The 18,630-nt window shown below is 45.7% G+C and overlaps 1 long non-coding RNA gene across 2 annotated transcripts; it reads left to right on the top strand.

Annotated features, from left to right (window-relative positions):
* The first annotated feature begins 5,972 nt into the window (after positions 1-5,972).
* On the top strand, positions 5,973-6,930 carry LOC125906524 (uncharacterized). 2 transcript variants are annotated; one of them, XR_007451904.1, is made up of 3 exons: positions 5,973-6,395; positions 6,492-6,588; positions 6,667-6,930. It is a non-coding gene; the product is annotated as an uncharacterized LOC125906524 (long non-coding RNA). The 2 variants fall into 2 exon arrangements; XR_007451903.1 differs by having other exon boundaries at positions 6,486-6,588.
* The last annotated feature ends 11,700 nt before the right edge of the window (positions 6,931-18,630 follow it).

The following is an 18,630-nucleotide window of genomic DNA, read 5'->3' as shown; positions in this document are numbered from 1 at the left end:
AGAAATTCAACACTCCTATGAAATCACTATACCGATCTGTTATTTGAGAGTTAGTAGGTGAAGGTTAATGAAAACCCATAGGAAGCTGGCGCAAGCTTATTTCTGGAAATGTTTCTTGAAATGAGTAACATCTTTCTTTCTCGTTTCATTGAAGTGAACGGAAATTAGTACTTTAATTGAAATTGTCAAAATATATCTGAGCTTTGAACTGTCATGATGATTTCACGAGCTGAATTCGCTTCATTCAATCTGAAAAATGCATATGCCTGTGCTGATCAGCGTGCGGGTAACGGTGATATCGAAAACATCACTCCAAATCACGACGGAATCCCTCCGAATTGCCATCACTTCTCCCTACCCCAAAGAACACATCCACACATACCTGAGGGTTAACCAAAAATTCAAACCAGAGGATTCAAACCTCCTCAAACAAAGAAAAATAAAGAATTACGCGATCTTTGCTGAGTGGAACCCCGAACGAACGTGTTACACGCGTTTTATAACGGGGCTCAGGTCACCCACCACCTCCACCGACATATATACCTCCAACCTTTCCTCTTCATCATTCACCCTTACACACCTTTGCTCCACACACCCGCCGCCGCCCCACGACCCTCTTCTTCTCAGGGGGATTCCTTCCGCCCCAAATCAATCGACGCGGAACACACTTTTTGGTCGTGATGGTGTTGGCATACTACACTGGGGAGAGGCAGAGAGAAAGAGAAGAGCTAAGGTGTGAAGTGGGAAGAAGCAGCAAAGAACGGAAGGTTCAGAGATAGGTTCGATGACAACGATTTGGGCGCGCGCGAGCGCAAGTCTCCGTCGAAAGTTGGCGCTCCAGCGGATGGATGGGGAGGGCCGGTAGCACGGTGGGAGTGGATGGATGATGGTCATACGGAATTGGGTAGAGGGACAAACGACGCGACAAGCAGGCTACACACACGTTCGCGTACGAGAGCACATTTTGCCGTTATGGCTAACAGTACCTGCACCATTCTCTCCGAAACTCCCCCCCACAGGAGTGTCGTCGTATTTGGTAATCGCGAACACATCCCAACAACGCTAGTACCGTTTTGGGCCCAAGTAGTGATCTGATCATACCATGCAGATGAGTCTTTTTGCCGTGGATAGGTGCACCTGAGTGTCACCGGAATAAAAACGGAGTTGTTGAATTGTTTGAATTTGAACATAAAATAGATGAGAAATTAGGAAGAGTCAAAGGAGCAAAAATCCCTCCCAAACCTCACAGTAATTGCTGAAGTGTTTTTTCACTGTTCACGGTGCAGGATGTATTTCAACCCTAATTGGTATCATAAAGATCACAGGTCGATATTTCTCTCGATTTGACGTGAATACGCGATTTCGTAAGCATTCGTTTATGCACCTTGATGTAGAAGAAAGCAAGACACGCCAGACGACACAGCCTACGTCGACGATCGCTACTGCTCCCAGTACGCACTCCGTCTCTTCCCTCACCCCCTTGGTATCCACCACCTCTCCTCTTCCGCATACACCGAAACACAGCATCCATCCTCCCAAGATCACAACGGAAGCGAAATGTCCCGTTGACCGTAGGAGGAGGAAGTCGATGAAGTCAGACGAAAAACACGGTGGCTCGGCGGACACACCGTGAAGATCATTCGGTGGTGTGTTACTTAAATGCTGCTGAATCGATTCTACAATGATGGGGGGAGGGAGTTGGGAGTCTCTTCTCTCTCTACACACAGCTGAAACTTGCGCAGACGACCCTTACACACAACACAACGCACTGAGGAAACGAGAGTGTTGGGCTAATAGGTGGTGGCGGCTCCCTTGTGCTTCGACGAGATGCCTCAGCTTCAGCCTTTCGCTCACTGTTCAATACACTAGAGAAGCGTTTGTTGTGCGCTCTCCTCCAATATGCACGCTCTCTCGTCGCGCGGGTTCGATGATCTTCGACAGAGAGATGAAAAACGGGACAAATCTTTCACGGCCTCCTGCGCTTCCCGCTTCTTACTCTCCCCCCCCTCTTGGATCGGATATATCGTGCGTTCGTCGTAAAAGCACGTTGTCATCCCTCCATCTCCCCCTACCTTCTTCACGACTTGTCAGAACAGGTCGTTCGATTTACATATTTACAGTTAATCGAAGACTGCCAGCAACTGTACCTTTGTGTATTTATGTACCCCCGTGCACAGAAACCAATGTTCGGAGAAGCGGAACACAAACTGGTACTCGGAACGCTGAGAAGTAATGCACGCACAGGTTGAGGATAATTTAGTGAAAATGTTATTCGAAATTGAAAAACATGTTGTATTTCTTTACGAGCAATCGATCGGCGATGTACACCGTTAACATGCCCCAAACCACAGGACGACAGCTGCTGGACACATTCATGATAAGTAGGACGCAAAGCAAAGATATGCATCAACTCCAAGACCAGTTCGTGCTGGAGGAGCTAGCCAGCTGCTAAAAATTCCTTCGATTCGCTGATAGCAGCAGGAGCAGCTGATTACACACACGAGGGACGTAAAGTGTCTGGTGGAATATCATGAACACCAGATACCATTGATTGTTCATATCTATTTAAAATTAGATTTCCGTACTGAAGGAATTTGGAAATGCTGAAGGAAAATGTTTAGCCAACTTGAAAAGCTAGAAAACATCTGGAGTTACGAACCATATCAATATCAACATTCGATTTTTTAAATCAAAATCTATTTAAAAATTTTATGAAAAATGCCTGGAAATATGGAAATATTGTGCTACATATTATTTAATGCAATAACACGATTTTCTGTTAAATGTCGGTTATACACAAAGGTTACCGACAGTCCGCCCAACTTGACTCCCGTGAACGAAAGAAAACCTTGGCAACTGAAACCCTATCCGTAAGCGTTCAGTTCACACACCGCTCGCGCTTCAAACATCCAAGCAACAGGTAGGCAGGCAAATAGGAGACTGAGCCGGACCCTAACCACGAAGACCCAATTCCGTTGGTCAAGTTACCCTTTTTATAAGGCTGCTGCTTCAACAGGTATGAGCGATTCAGAACGAAAGAATACATACAAGCTGACTTTGGAAGGCACGAAATAACATTCTGGTTTCACTGTAGATCGATCGTTAGTATAAAAATGTAATGGACATGCCCAACTTCTAACCAACTCATTGTATTAGGAACTCTATTCCGAAGTAGAAATGAATTTCTTAAAAAAAAAAAAGAATTAAACCATGCTCGGGGTAGTAGAGTTCCATGTGTTTTATGCCCAACACCATCGCCATCACCATGCCTGCAAGAACAGCCTCCTTATGGGGTATGTCATCTTGACGCGAAAACTTGGGTTCTTCGACACCACACCAAGGAACGAAAAGAAGAGGCAAAATAAAATGAGTTCGTTAATGCTGCTGAGGGGGGGAAACAACGCTCGAAACTACGTGTATTTCTAGCGTCCTCAACTTGTTGAAATGCGAACCCCCTGTGTGTGCGTGCGTGCGACTGTGTGTGTGTGTATGGTTGGGTACACACAAGCGAGGAGGGATCCAAAAGCCGTAATTCAAAATATAAAAAGAATGATTCAAACCCGTCCGGCAGCGTTCCGTTCCGGTTCGACAATTTTTCACTTAACTACACACTCACACACCATCGCATTATATCCCCCGGAACGCTATTTCCACACATTACAACGAACTGCGAACGCTGCTCGGAGCTGGGGCTGTGTGTGGCTTCAAGCGCGCTGCTTCCGCCAGGGAACAGTGGAATTACTACAGCCAGCGCACGCCGCTTACTTCGATGGCACGAGAGACTAAATCCCTGCTAGCACCACACTGAACTGAACATTACTTTCATGAAGTCGTAATTAGTTTGTGAATTGAAATAAGAACATGTATCCTGATATCAATTCCAAGAAGCACCAATCCTCCTCACATGAAATTCGAAGAGAGAACGTAACACCCCTACAAATTGTACATCTGAAAACTTACCAATTTTCACACAGCAGTAGTGACCAACGTCCAGAGTCGATGAGGACCGTTTGTAGGGCTGAGAGTTTCACCTTTTCGATCGTGTTTTGGTTGGTTAATTGTTAATTAATCAGAGCTTGATTGACAACACATCACGCACAATCACAGAACACACCAAAAGGAAACCGTTGAAATCGATCCCTTCGACACAATCCAGCAGAAGTATTTAGCACACGCTTCCAAATTCCAGAAAAACCACATCCGTATGTCAATTCCACACAGCATCACCACACACGCGATTCATTCGGTTTGGGGATATTCTGGTCTCAAGCACTGTGCGCTTGGTGACTCACTAAAAATTCCAACCAACCAATCAGTCACGGAATCATAATCGTGCACAACAATGTCAAACTTTTCGAGCCGAGCATCTGGTTTCCGTCGTGTTTCGCGAGCAGTGGAACCAGACCAGCGAGCCAATATTTCTGGGACATTCAATGCCAGAGCCACTACACACTACTTCTTGATGTTGCGATCACACACCGGTTGTTAACTAACTCTTCACAGGCATCTGATTTTCCGCACAGCTAACACCGCATCACTTCTTTTCTCCGCCGCTGTCAGACGCACACCTCCTCTTCTTCTGCTGACTGCTACTTGGGCCAATCACACCAGACCACCGCGGTTAGCCAACCAACTCCAACGACTGCTCGGATGGAAATGAACACTGCCGCACGCCAAATCCTACGATCGACTCGCGACAAACGGACTTCTTGGTAGGCACACCACAAGCACAGCACAGCACACACACGATCACACCACTACCAACGCATCCGGTCTTGCTGTCACGCTCGCGCTATCCTGTTCGCACGCGTTCGATACAGTCTCGCTCGATACCGACGCACACATCCAACCGTACGCGCGCACACACACGCACACTACTGCGCTGCGCTCTTCTAAATTGCTCAGAACAATTCTCGTTGCCCATCTCTTTCGCACTTTGGTTTCTCGTTGTGGGCTTCCTCACAGCGGTTGCCGAAAACCAGGAGTACCGCATGCCACCATGCGCATACAGCAATGCAAACGGTTGCAGGGTTCGTAGCACATGTTTTCAAATAGCACACAAGTCGTACGGATTTATTAAACAATTTATTTTTCAAGAAGCGTGTTGGATTAGATACTTCCAAATTATATGAAATTGTTATACTTTTTTATGTTTTTATAAAAATAATAATGAAACGTTAGGCTTTTTTTTTAATTCCCCATCATGGCAAAAGTCGTTTACGATATTTGTAATTCCAGAAGATCATTTTAAATGCTTTAAAATAATCTCAAACCCTCTAATCGCCCCACTATAGCATTGGTTCATACATACGCACACACGTGCACGGCCAACTTTCAGCACCGCTCTTTACTTCCTCCGATACAAAGCGCGTGTTTGTTCTGTCTCTCGACGACGGTTTCCTTTCCTGCGTACCCGGAAAGTTTCTTTTGTTTCCACCCTTCCGACTAAGAAGAGCTCCGCGAGCTCGTTTTGGTCCACGATGGAAAGAAGCAGAGAAGAAGAGAAGGGGAAAACGCTAACAAAAAGAAGCGTTCTCCCTTTGCACGCTTTTTCCCGCTTCTCGGCACGCTGGTGGCATTTTTCTTTTGTTTCATCCATGTCGAAACATGTTCTACTGCGCAAGCAGCAAGCGGGAGAGGTTTTTTTCCTTCTTCTTCCGTCTCTCCCGTGCGTACTCTGTTGCTGGTACGACGTGAAACACAGGAAAAGAAGACGGCAGCGCCTACTGGGGCTGGAAGATTCGCGTGCAAAATGTATAATTCGTTGGAAAATTCCTCTGCAAGCAACTTTGAGGATGGTTCATTTCGGTGTGGGCCGCGCTCTAGCAATCCCGCGTGTGTGCAGCAAACGTTTCAACAAAACTGCCCGATTTGTCCATGCTATTCAAACCGATCCCCAAGAAAACGTTTGGCTAGCACACCAACCATTATTATATCGAACTATACAATGTTCTTTGCTCGCATACAAACTACCCAAGTAGCAACCGAAGCTTTTTTCTCCCAGTTTCAACCCCCTCATGTCCACAAACTGCCTTCGCTTACTATTCCTATCCCGTTTCTACATTCTACAACGTTTGTTGCGTTCTCGCTCATCAGGGTGTTTGTCAATTCTCTCTTGCCACACGAAGAGAATTCTCCTGCACACTTCGTGTGTTGGATTCTACCCATCCCTGTTGAACACACGTCATTTTCTTCCATCGCACTCATCAGGGTGTTTGCTCTTTTCCATCCAAGCCAAAGAGCGACTTCAGTGTGCTCTGAACCGTGGATGTGAGAGTGTGTGTTTGTGTGCTGCGTGAACTATTTTTCCTGCGTGAAACACTTTCCATACTGCGCCATCCGCGGTGTTCTTTCTGCTTCATCGGACGACGAATTTTTATCATCTAATTGTTTGGGTAAGTGTCCTTTTCTAAGTGTCTAGTGCTATGTGACATTTATTCTAATTCTAATATTATTCTAATATGCAATGTTTTGCACATTACAAGTTTCAGATGTGTGCTGCTACCGCTAGCTGTTCCTCAAACTACTTAAAAAGTGTGACACTGTGTGCACAGGCGTTCAAGTTTCAATTGATCCTCAAGCACAAAGGTAAGTTTGTTACATCTTTAAATGAAGTGTAATCTTTTTAACAAAGTGTGTCTATTAATTGTGTATTTTCATCAACAGCCTTCATACAACACCGCGGTTGAGGCGCGCCAAATCTGATGACATCTTTCCTGAACCAAGCAGGCTGAACACGCGCACCACCACGGGCTCCAGCGCGGTGTGAAGAGGGAAGAAGAAAAGGCAGAATTGGAAACAGCCGCACCAGGCTTCCAACCACCGTGTGTGTGTATGTAAGTATGTGAGAACACATGTGTGAATCCTCTTGTGGGAACTGCAAAAAGAAGAGAATAAAGAGTGTGAAGCAGCTAGACTGCCGCAACCAAATCAAGAGAGTGAATTCTCATTTCAATCCGAAAAACTGGGAGAGAGTGATGACATGCGAGAGAGAATAAAACTAGAAACACGAGAGAGGACACGAAGCGCTTTCGGGTTTTTTTTCGCCTTCGCGCACTTTTTGCTTTATGAGCGCGAAAAAGTGAGCCTTGATCAGCGCCATGGCTCCCATACAAAGGCCTTCGGCTTTGCTATCTGGGTAAAGGGCTCCATTGCTTTGAATGGTGACGATTATTTGTGTGTTATGCGATCGGTTCTCGGTCGGGTTTATTTCGGCATACGGAGTGGTTATTTCATTCCCGCACTAATTCTTCTGTCGTTGCGAGCGGTGCTGCTGCTGCTGCTCCGGGGGACACATGTTTTCAAGCCTGTTTGGAAACCTTTTCGCAATCGAGAATACAAACACGCACACACACACGCATGTATTTTGTGGTAGAAAGAAATGCCGAAATTTCGCAGCAAGGTGATCCTTCCCTCTGATCAACGTGCGATCTGATTTCAGGCTATTCTCTCAGAGAGCGAGAAAAACATGTTTCGAAGGTTGCGCATGGTAGCATAAAAATTCATGCTTGCTCGCTTCTGGTTTCGTTACTTCATTCAGCCACCTTCCCCTGCGTTGAGGGGGGGCACTGTCATTCCGCACCTCATCACGGTGATATGTTGCTGAAATATGCTTGCTTTTTATTCGCTTTATACCGCTAGTTTTGAGGAAGGTTTCGGCATTGTTTTCTTATCCGGCGTGTTAAAGATGGTAAGATTTCACTTCTATTTCTGTCCCAAAAAGTTAATTTTAAAATACTATCTTAGACGAGGTAATGATTTGTTTGAATTGCCACCATTTATGTATTGAATTATCTATTGAAATTAAACTTTTATATTTAATAACACAACAAAAACTATAACAAAAGAAGTGCAGAAAAAATGAAACCGGAAACATACGTTACACATAGGGCTACTCCGCTTCTATGCTGCTGGTGGCATGTTTTATGCTACCATAAATAAAAAAGGAACAGTGCTCCAACAGAGGGGTGGGACGGGATGTACATTTTTTTTCTCAACTCCAGCCACAGATCTATAGAAAGTGTAGAATAACAGGGACTTTCGAAAGGGAACCCTTTGGAAAAGAATTTGTGCGCAACGAACACGTGGTTCTAAGCACGAACAAGAGCAATAACAACAAAAAACAGTCCACCCTGCTTCTTATTTTGAGGAATTTCTACTCCCAGTGTTCTGCTTCCGTCGGTTGTCGGTTGTCTCATAACGCAGCAACCATCGCCACACCACATGCGCACTACGCACAATCAAAACAACATTGTGCTGTCTCCTATCGACGCGCAACCGTTCCCGCTCTGCCAGAGTCTGCCCTTTGCTGCTGGTTGGTACTGTATCGCGCCGGAACCTTGACCTTGAGAGTGAGCAAGACCAGCAAATCGGTGGAGGGTGAGACCGGCAAACCAATCAAACACCGGCACCAGATGGAAAATAGGGGCTTCGGTGTCTTTGCACAACATCCTGCCAGCAAACCTCGACCAAAACGGGTTCAAAAGCGTTGTTTTATTGCAAAAGGATTGCAAATGGAATGGATACTTTTAACGCCACTAGGTGCTATCTCCACACAGCACAAAGAACTTCAATGCGATGCAGGAAAGATCCATGCAGGAAAACCATGCTGCCAAGGGACACGAACGATGAGCGCAACATAAATCTGCATAGTTGCATCATAGAAACACGTTCCTTGATTTTCAGTTGGAAGCACCAAAATTGCAAACAATCCTAGATCCCGTAACTCGCCGGGTTTTTTCCCTCCAACAAGGAATGACTCATCGGATTCACATCTTGCCATTTTACCGCGCCCAACAGGGACGAATGCCGTAAACTTCATTAGTATTAACTCGGCACACCAATACACGTGCATGCTAATTTCTTACCCTTACAGCTCGAACGCACACCAACACAGCCACCGGTGTAGTCTCTCGTACGCACGACGCACGTACACCTCAAAAAGCGGCTCCTGGAGCGGCAGGAAATAACCGCCCGTTTAAGGGCAGCGAGGAGAGGAAAGAAGAAGAAAAAAAAACACAAGGTAAGGGAAAGCGAGAAAATCGTTGGCACACGAGAGGAATAAAAAGAAGTGCAGGGGACAGAGGCTTACCTCGGAATTGCGGCAGATGTTCATCGGGGCCTTGTTGAATGCTCCTGCAAACGGCGGTGCGCAAAGAAAAGCGAAAGGAAACGATAACAATGCAGTAGGCTCTGGGCCGTGGGCCCACTATTACAACAGCCCTTGCATTTGGCTGTGGCTAAAAGGTTTGGATGTTCTTCTCGTCGGATTCGTACCATGCGTATTGGCTCATTTTGTTCCAACTGCACTGATGACGATAGGTGACCACATATGCAAATTACAAATAGAAAATTTTCCACAAAAAAATAAAACTACAAACTACACTTTTAGTTAGATTTCACTTGGACATATTTTCAAGCAGGTCAACATTCTAGCACATTCTACATTGTTCCAAGCTTATTCTTTCCACTATACGCATTGTGTTTTCTGCGCCACGGTGCACTCCGTCCGTCGAAAATGTAACCCAACTGGGAACAAATAATTTCCAACGAAATGTTTACCCGAAATCCTCTCATCGACATCCGGCGACCATTTGAGTGTCGTTCTATTGTCCCCAAACTGATAAACAAACGATCGAATAAGCAATCGCGGACCACCAGCGCTAAACAAAGAGCTGTTTTTGTCACAAAACAAAACAAAAACACACAACAAAAGGCCACAATCCTGCACACGTTGCTTTGATGGGTGTCAACAATTTTACCCCAAGAGACAACAGAAGCACACCAACGAGCAAAGCAGGCGTCATCGTCCGGCGTGCATGTGTGTGTGTGTGTCTTTTGTGAGACGATCGAACCAGTTTTACGCGAAAACACAGCTATTGATCAAGGAACAGTCACACCATTTCTGTCCCCACCCTCCCTGGTGTTCCGTAAAATTGCACTGAAATTATTTTGTCGTTTGAAAGGCACAAACCATCGGTCGCGTGGCTCTATACAAGTAATGATTAGACGACCGAAAGAAGAAAACCATGGTGAAGAAGCACAACCAACTTATGGGGAAACTTACCTACATCCTTTTGTTGAAGCAAACCCCGGCGACAGAAAAGGAGTCCATCTTCCTCCAAGCAGGGAGCAGCAGCAGCAGCAGCAGCTGCACCAACTGGACCGAGTGAAAAGGGCGCGCACGCGCATGCGCACACGAGGTAAACCCGGGCCATCTTTTGTGTGTCACTCCCGTGTGTGTGTGCGGTGCGGATCGTTTCTCTTGTCTTGTTTTTGTTTTCGTGTTTTTTTTTTATTTCTTTCGATTGGGAATTTTCCTGCCGGCCAAAGTGTCTGATCTACGCGGCGATTATCATCCTTCGAGAAAATGCTGTGGCATCGAACAGACGAGAGGGGAAAGGTTTTTTGGGAAAGGATATGTTCACTCAAGCAAACAACGACCATCTGTTGCTTATCTCGACCGGTGCGTATAGACGTGCCAGGGACGGGAAGGAACATGTTCAGACAGGAAAGTGTCCAACCAAAGGTTGCTTTGATTTGATGGTGTAAATTCAATTACGCACCCAGAGGTGATCGGGAATGAAATGGAAGCATCTTACCAGGATGTAAACCCGATTTATCCTTTTATTTTGCGCTAGTTTTTATGAAATTTCATAATGCTAATGTATGGTACACACAGCACTACACATAATTATGCCATTCCAGAAATGTAATCATTCTGTTTCTTCTTTCTAAAATCTCTCGTACAAGAGAACGCATCACAATTTGGGCTTCACTTCTAACTAGTGATGGATAAAGTTGGCTAAAATCCTGAGTCCGATCCGACACCGATAATATCGGAACCGACTCCAGAAGGTCGATCCCTCCAGCATTATCCGGAGCCGTTCTGAATCGTCTGGAAACGCCCGGAGTCTTCCGGAGTCGCCCGGAGTCGTCTGGAGTCGTTCGTAGTCGTCCGGAGTCGGTCAGAGTCGTTGGAAGTCGGAGTCATCAGAAATCGTCCGGTTCGGAATCGTTCGGAGTCGTCGAAGTCGTGCGGAATAGTCCGAAATCGGTTGGAGTCAGAGTCGTCCGGAGTCGGCCATCGAAACAAAGGTCTGTATGCGAAGTGCACGTGCAAAGTGAAAGAAAAAAAAAACATAGAATTGTAATGCCTGAACACAAGCACATTGCATCGGATGGCTCCTGTCTGACGACCAAATCCGAATCCGGTCCACTACGATCGACTCTGGACGACTCCGAATGACTACGAATCTGAACGACTCCGAACGACTCCGGACGGCTCCGTCTCTGGGCGGAACTAGTGGTTTGGATTTGGTCCGAGTCGGATTCGGACTAACATTAATCGGAGTCGGATCGGAATCGGACTGCACACCAAAGAGCACATCACTACTTCTAACTCCATGCACCATTGCACTTAAACTGGAGGAGTGAGTGCTTGTCCTCTGCGCGTCCAATTCGTCCGTTCGGGGAGGAACTCCCCAATGGGTTTAAGAGGGCAGAATAAGCATAAGCTTAGGCATTGGCAAATAGAACGCGATAACCGGTCAGACGAGCCAGAGCCCCATTTGGAAGCCCTAAAGCGGCCCCCTCGTTGCTGCGGTTTGGCGACAAGTCGCCGTCGGGGCCGTTCTTGATATGGGGCTCCGAAATTGCCCTGTGCGCAATAATTACTATGCTAAGTGTTTTGTGGGAGCCCGCAGGCCTGCCTAATCAACCTAAATGGACACCGAACGCATCGCTGTTTCGGGCAAATTATCATGTTTTTAAAAAGTGGTTGAGACAGTTGAATTTGAGGTAGTTGAGCTGGAGATTCAGGGTATCTTACTTCTTTACGATACTGGTATGATTTGTTGTGAATGGTAAATATCTGCTAAACTTAATACATGTTTAAGCACAAAGTATTTTATGGAGATTTTTAAAAACAATAGAACAACACTCACTACACATACAACAAAGTTTCGAAAAGTTCACATTATTGCGAGTACAGTGCCACGTCAACTGCCGCTTGCTAGGTCGTGTAATGAGAACGGGCATTACAGAACGTCGAGAAAAGAAGACAAACAATCAATGATTGCGTCCACACAGATATATTGAGCAAAAGTCGATTGCGATCATTCGTTGCGGTTGAATAGTTCCGCTTGCAGTCACGATGGGTTGACGACGAAGGGATCGCGCAGAAGAAGAGGGGTACTGGATCTCTCCCCCATAAAGGGTAAAATAAGGGGAAGAACGGACTGTGTTTATCTCACACCCTCCAACAAGAAGAGAAGTAGTTCATTTGTACACTTTTCAATTCAGCAACACAGGGTTCGGTATCACCTGTAAAGACTGTTAGTTGTTTGCGTTTACATCTTTATTATGTGTAAGAATATTTGCAATATTTCTGTAAGCAAAAATTCTTGTCTCACATTTTGTAGCAAACAATCGCCCAGCGTTGTAACTTTTTGTCGCTTTATTTATTTGTTTTCCTGTGAAGCCGTTTGTTACATGCTAATGCAAATATAACATGTTTTTTTTATGCATACATTACTGCTCCACGAACGGAAGTCGTAATGCATCCTAATAAATTGTGTACAGTCCATCTAGTGCCAGCAGACTAAACCCATCGACTGATCGGGGTCTCCCTTTGCAGCGAGATTCCGCCAAAAGCGGATGCACCTGACGCACTGTAAACAAAGCGACGATCATTGGAGAAAAAGGGACGATTAATCCACCTTGACCCTTATTTTTGGGACTCAAAGCGTACATACAGCGTAGGCAGCTTAAATAAAGCAAATATAAAAATTAAAAAAAATGAGTACATTAAGTTGATCATTGCAAACATGTAACGATCAATTGTAATTTGAACGCTTGGGAAAAGAAGGATTCTTTTATGTTGTACTTCGAATAATACTTTGAGGATATTTCAGTATGAATCGGAAGATCAACCAAGCGATGGAAGGTAAATCAACCGAAGAGTTATGGTACCCCATCATCCTGATCGAGGAAATTTCCTTCCCTTTCGAGCGTGTGGCGATCTGTCCCTGAGGGTATGTGTGTCCAGGGGATCAACCAAAGGCAGCAGCAGCAGCAGCAGCAACACGCACCCCCAGTGCAGTCAGTCGGTGCAACCGAAAATTCATGCTTCTGCAGTTCTGCACCAAATTACCCCATCCTTTGGACACCGGTTCTTCGTCTCTTGTTGCCAAATTCTCGACAGAAGAAGGTCTTCCGATTTTCTTTCCGAGATTGTTTTCTGTGCTCGCTTTTCTTCTTCCGCAATTTGCCGTCCTAAGGGAGTTTGCTCCGGTACAAACGAAGAAGTGTTTCGTCGTCAATCCACCTTGAAACGATGATGGACCGTGTTCGGTCTGGTGTCTTGGGTAAAGGTGCATACGATTTGTCGTTTTGGGTGGGTACAACAGTTGTTCAAGAGAGAAAGAGTTTATAAAAAAGGGAAATCAGACAGCTATTTAGATCACATTTTTTGGTTCGATAAGAATTGTCATACACGCTTCGCTATAAATTATAATAGGGACACAACAGCTAGACCAGCAGCTTGTTTCTAACGTGGCCTAGAAGAGGGTGTATTTAAAATTTCATTATTCATCTAATTTACACCGACCCTGTTTAGCACGCGGAGAGGCGTTTTTTAACCCGACCCAACTGATCAACCCTTGCGTGAGGGGGGTTTTAGTCGCTTTTTGTATTTTTTTAAAATGTTTTTGAGGTAGAGGATATTATTTCGGCACTCCTTGAAGGTTTGAAGGCTGGCTGGATGACCGCAACCAGAAAAGGTTCGGTCGGAAAGGAATCTTTCTCCAAGGTCCAAATCGAAAGACCCATCATTCCCCCCACAAAATAAACCCTCTGCTCGGCACTCACACACACACACTGGTCAGGTTTCCAAATGTTCCAAAGTTGCCGTTTTGTTTTTATTTTTCGTCCATGGTTTTGTTCGTTCGTTTTCCGCTTCCATTAGGTTCATTGTGTGTGTGTGTGTGTGTGTGTGTTGTTTATTGAGGCAGATGTTTAGCGTTACCGCATTATTATCCTGCATTCTTCCTGTGTGGGGGCTGTGTGGCCCAAAACGATCGCGGTATGGAAACGGAACGCAGGGAGAGGGAGCTGCAGCTATTTGCAGCGATCGGCAAGTTGGAGCCGTCCAACCTCCTCGAAAGCAAGGTTTTATCTTGATCCACATATCCTTCAACATAACCGGCAAGGGTGATATCCGAGACGAGACGTTCTGCGGACGTTTTGGCGATGTCCGTCCATGCTGTGCTGCGTAGAAATCGACGATCGACGACGGATGGATGGACGATCGTGAGGTTTAAGCGTTAAGAGCACTCGCGCACGTTGGAGAATGCTAGTGACGATGGGTTTTTATTATTTGCTTACAAACATTATTATTAATCCCTTCTAAACAACACATAAAGTTATCCGGATGAACAACATTCAATCAATTTTCTAGCTTTACGCCAACAAGCTGTGTTCTCTCTTGAAACCATCTAATCTGCCCAGCTGTTTGCTTGTACAGCTCGAATGAAATCCAAATTGCATCCTTCCTACAACCCTCCACTCAGAGTGGCACGATCTAACAACCCTGTAAGCGGCTGCTGATTATGATTGTGTTTCCACCAGCCAAAGCTGCTCCGTAAGTAACAATGCGCCACGATGTAAGGCTTAAGTAAGTCAGCTGGCAGTGGGTGCTCTGCTGGGTGGCTGGTGTTTTCCTCTTGCTTTCCTCGGCCACGATGAAGACAATTTCTTTACACTTCTTTTCTTCGCTTTATTTTGTTTGTTTGCAGCATTTGTTGCAATTGCAACAAATTGCCTGTTGGTACAGACGATGAGGAGGCTGCGCTGCACGCTGGCCAATGAACCCGTTCGCCGAGTTGCGATAATGATGCGCACACAAACACACCGTTTCGCTGATGCTTCTGCTGCTGTTGATGATGATGATGATGCTGGCAATGTTGCAGATATCCCGTCGTATTGCGAGACCGGAAAGGAAGGGCGGGAAAGGATTGATGCAGTATTGTGAGACGCAAGCCGAAGATCGAAGGAAATTATCAGATCAGAAAGATTTACCGCAGCAGTGTAGCGCTTTCGGAAACTGCTCTGCAGCGAGCCTTCTCGGGAGATGTAACGCAGCGCAGCTGCTGCTGTGGTACTACATCTACACATCCACCCAGGCGCAGGAGGGAGGAGACGGGAGCCTTTTCCCAACGGCATCAAAGATCGGGCAGATCAATCTGTAGTCCCGTTATTTAGGGCGAACCACCAATTCGCCGTGGTGGACGACGCTGTGACGTGCTGAGATAACATTGGCCGGAGATGACCGGAGTTCTATGGGATGCATCTTCTGCAATTTGTACGTATTGCTGCTAGTTGAGGGTTTAGTGCCGTTTGTTCTATTGTACAAGGTTAAGGCTTATAATTGATTCTGACACTTTCTACCAGGGGCGTTCAAGGATTTTGCTACACGGATGGACCCCGTCGGCAGGATGTTGCTGTGCAGGATGGGACTCGGATTTCATTCGGACACACACACCGGTAGCGGGTAGCACATCTCTTGCAGGGACATTGTTCATGATGGCTAGAACTTTCCCAGGTGAGCACCTGATGAGGTGTAGGCTTCGACACATACGCACCCGTGGGAGGAGAGCCCATATATCATACTCCATGTAAAGATATGTGGGTGTTCCGTATGATTTGACTTATGCCGAAAGTTGGCATGTATGTTTGGAGGACGAACCGAGCAATAGGGAAGTCAATTTATTCCGAAAACATTTCAATGTCGATTGTGGATTGGCAAATACAGGGTCCCGCAACAGGTACAGCGACGAAGCACCTTTTACCATCAAAAGAAACAGCTCAGAATCCCTGACCGGTAGAAGTAAGTAATCCTCTTCCCATGGGGTGGATTATTGAGCAAATTGGCAAGGCTGTGAGCGGTGTGCTGCTGAGCCGTTTCAACGAAGGCGGCAACCATAGAGAATATGCACATTATTTAATGTTAAAACAAAAGCAACAATTTAGGGACCGCGGGTAGCGGGTACCTGTCCCTAGCTGCTGGCATGTAACCTGGGATCTGGGAGAGATTAATGACAGAGCTTCCATAAAACGGACAAAAGGCGGTATTACTCCAATGATATAAAGGACAAGCAAAGGTTCGGAAGATACAATTTGTACCCCGCTTGTGAAGGTAGATCTTAATGTTACCTGTACTACTTTCACCGCTTAAAGTCAAATGGTGGGTTTTTTTTTTACTATGTTTTCTCAAGGTTATGAACAAAATAACAAAATTGTATAAGCTTTGCTGTTGCCCATACAACTGGACAGCGTTTTAAATGGAACCTCTTTGCCCTAACGATACAGCCTATAATGTAGCGCTTTATCCTAATATAGCACGCCGTTTTAGATTACCGAGGAAACTGCATTTACTAACAAGTGCTTCGAGCTGCTTGCGCCACACTCAAGATAAGTAACATGAGATGTGCATATAATTCCGAACCTTCATCACCCGCACTAAACAGCTATCTCTTCACCATTCTAGGCATGTAAGCAGGCACGAAGGGTGTTACCATGGCTTCAATTATCAACGAGGAGAGTGCGCTTACCGGGCTGCGAGCGGATGGTCAACTGCCTAAAGACAATACCATTCTACCGACACTAATCGGCACGAAGAAGAAGGTGCGCATTACTTAAGCCACCAGCAGCAGCAGCACCATAAGTAACATTAAACGTACCGCCTTAGCACAACTCTTTGCTCCTTACCGATCTTTCTCCCAACACCCGTGGCTTTATGTGTGTGTGTGTGCCCGTGCTTCTTATCTCATCCTACGCGGCCACGGTAAATAAGGGCCAAATTTGAGACACGCCAAACGCACACGCAATGCACCACCAGTGCGCAGCAGCAGTTGGTTGGTGGTGGTGGGGAGCCTGTTTGGGATTTGGGTACGGTAACACACACGACGATCGATGCTTTCTTTCTACACTTTCCCCTCCTCCTCTTTTGCATGCCTAAGGGTCGCATCAGATTGAAACGGTCGGATGAGCCTGAAAAAAGTTGGGCGGTAAGGGTGGATGAACCAGAAACAACAACGAAACAAAAAAAGGGCCCACAAAGCAGGTTGCGGTGGCCGCTGCTGAAAGTTATGATCATGGCCCCGCAGTACAGTTTCGTGTTCGTTCGCTCGCTCCATACGCAGTGCAGGAGGTGTACAGATCTTGCCACCGAGACCCCAGGATGATTGGGTACGCTATGGTAAACTGAGAGTGGGCCCACAGGAATCATAGTGTGTGTGTGTGTGTCTGTGATAGCAGCAAAGAAACTGGGCAGGCATATTACTTCTTGGAATTATGCAGGTGAGCAGGTTTACGATCCATGTTTTATATGTACACATTTTTTCGACGCCGTTTTTTAATGCTGTTGCCTTTGCGTGGGGAAAGATTCTTTTTTGTTGTCTATTTGGTTTTTTTTGTTGGGATGGGGGCATTTTCATGCAATTGCTGGAAGAGTCTTATGTGCTACGGTTTAAAGCATACGGATTGGGGGGTATTGTGTGTTTGGAGTTTTTTTTTTGAGAAGCAAGAGTTTTAGCGCAGAATCATTCGGTTGGCAGATTGTACGGCAGCAACTAATGCGCTGTGGTAAATGTATATCAAAAAGTTGCACAATGTCTGACTAAAGATTAGTTTCAGGTAATCGGAATAATGCTTTACTGGAATTATAGTCGGAATTGTTACTGAAATATGGCGATCTTCTTGTTTGTGAAACAATATAATCGTGTCATCAAACAGATTTATTTAACCAGGAGCTCGGTTTTACTTGGTTGGTGGAAAATCGATGCTAAAACCAAAACCAAATCGATGATCAATTCAAAATTAAGAATATTTCGTACAAATTGGTCTTTTTTCCCCCAATCCATAGCAACCAAAGCATGCTACATCAAGATCCAAAAGTCTCGTACATCAGCAAGAACGAGCATGGCAATACACTACCCCACCGCCTGCTTGATCGATCTTTTCTCGATCGGTCTAATTACAACATTCTTCCTGATTGCCCTGATCCAATGATCGGCTCATCGCCGATATCTTTATGCCGATAGCGTTTAAACCTGTTACCTGTGGCCAGCGAGGCTTGGGTGGTGGTTTCGGGTCAAACATGTCCAGCGTGCCTAATTAATCATTTACGATTTCCTTTGCCGTGCTAGACGCCTTACACCCAGAAGCGATAGTAGGACACCACATGGTATCGAAACCATGTACTTCCGATCGAGCTGGCCACGTTTGCTTCCCTCGGCATAGGTACTGCGCGGGCACGGCTTAGGTCCGATCGATGTTTCCATTTCACGGCTGATTGGGCATACCACAGCACAGCCAGCCAGCCAGCCAGCCAATCGGCACCGCAGACGGGTCCAATTAGTTGCATAATCGACCCTTGCCACTCCCGGTTCCTGGCCGGAATAAGATTATTTAGAGGGTTTAGAGGTTCGTTTGAGTGTACCGATCGTAAAGGCAAAGGCCTGTAAGTTCAAAAGCTGCAGGCACCGTTATAGGGACGCGTTTTTTAAATAGAAGATTTAACGGTTTGCTACAATGGTTGTTAGATTTTCCATTAAAACTAAAATGAACATT

The sequence above is a fragment of the Anopheles coluzzii genome, chromosome 2 (assembly GCF_943734685.1).
Source record: "Anopheles coluzzii chromosome 2, AcolN3, whole genome shotgun sequence".
Classification (NCBI taxonomy): Eukaryota; Metazoa; Arthropoda; class Insecta; order Diptera; family Culicidae; genus Anopheles; species Anopheles coluzzii.
The sequence above is the reverse complement of the archived record's forward strand: the minus strand, read 5'-3'. Positions and strand labels throughout refer to the sequence as shown.